Consider the following 666-nt stretch of genomic DNA (forward strand, 5'->3'; position numbering starts at 1 on the left):
GACCCTTTTTCCACCCTACCAAAAGACGTTTCTATCTTCCTGACACCTTTGAAGAAAATAAATGATTCACTGCATGAATAGAGAGTCATATTTAACTTTTCTCAAATACAAAAATATGTTACATTTTACTTCTTCAGTTTTTAAAAAGCTATGCCTGTAGTGATGAACATAGCACTGGTTGAAGTATAGTTTAGTCAAACTTTCTGGAGGACAATTTACCAATAAAGGTGTTAGGTGCCATTGAGTCAGTTCCAACTCACAGTGACCCTATGCAGAACAGAAAGAAACACTGCCTGGTCATGCACCATCCTCACAATCCTTGCTATACCTGAGCCAATTATTGGAGCCACTGTGGCAATCCATCTCATGTATGTATATGTAGCCCAGTTATTGTTATTTTTGAGATTTAACACAAGTATAAAATTAGGAATGTACAAAAAAAAGTGTTCAAAGAATTTTGTTTTACAGAGTTATTTATAATGGTGAATGATTGAATAACCTGAAATGTCCGACAATAAAAAAAACCATGAATCCAAGTAAAATGGATCCACAATCAATGCCTATGGAAGCAGCTGTCAAGAAATCAAATGATGTATTACATTGGACAAATCTGCCACAAAACACCTCTTTAAAGTATTAAAAAGCAGAGATACCACTTTGAAGACT

Source organism: Orycteropus afer, unplaced genomic scaffold, assembly GCF_000298275.1.
Source record: "Orycteropus afer afer isolate SDZICR_OR568_19922 unplaced genomic scaffold, OryAfe1.0 scaffold00007, whole genome shotgun sequence".
Classification (NCBI taxonomy): domain Eukaryota; kingdom Metazoa; phylum Chordata; class Mammalia; order Tubulidentata; family Orycteropodidae; genus Orycteropus; species Orycteropus afer.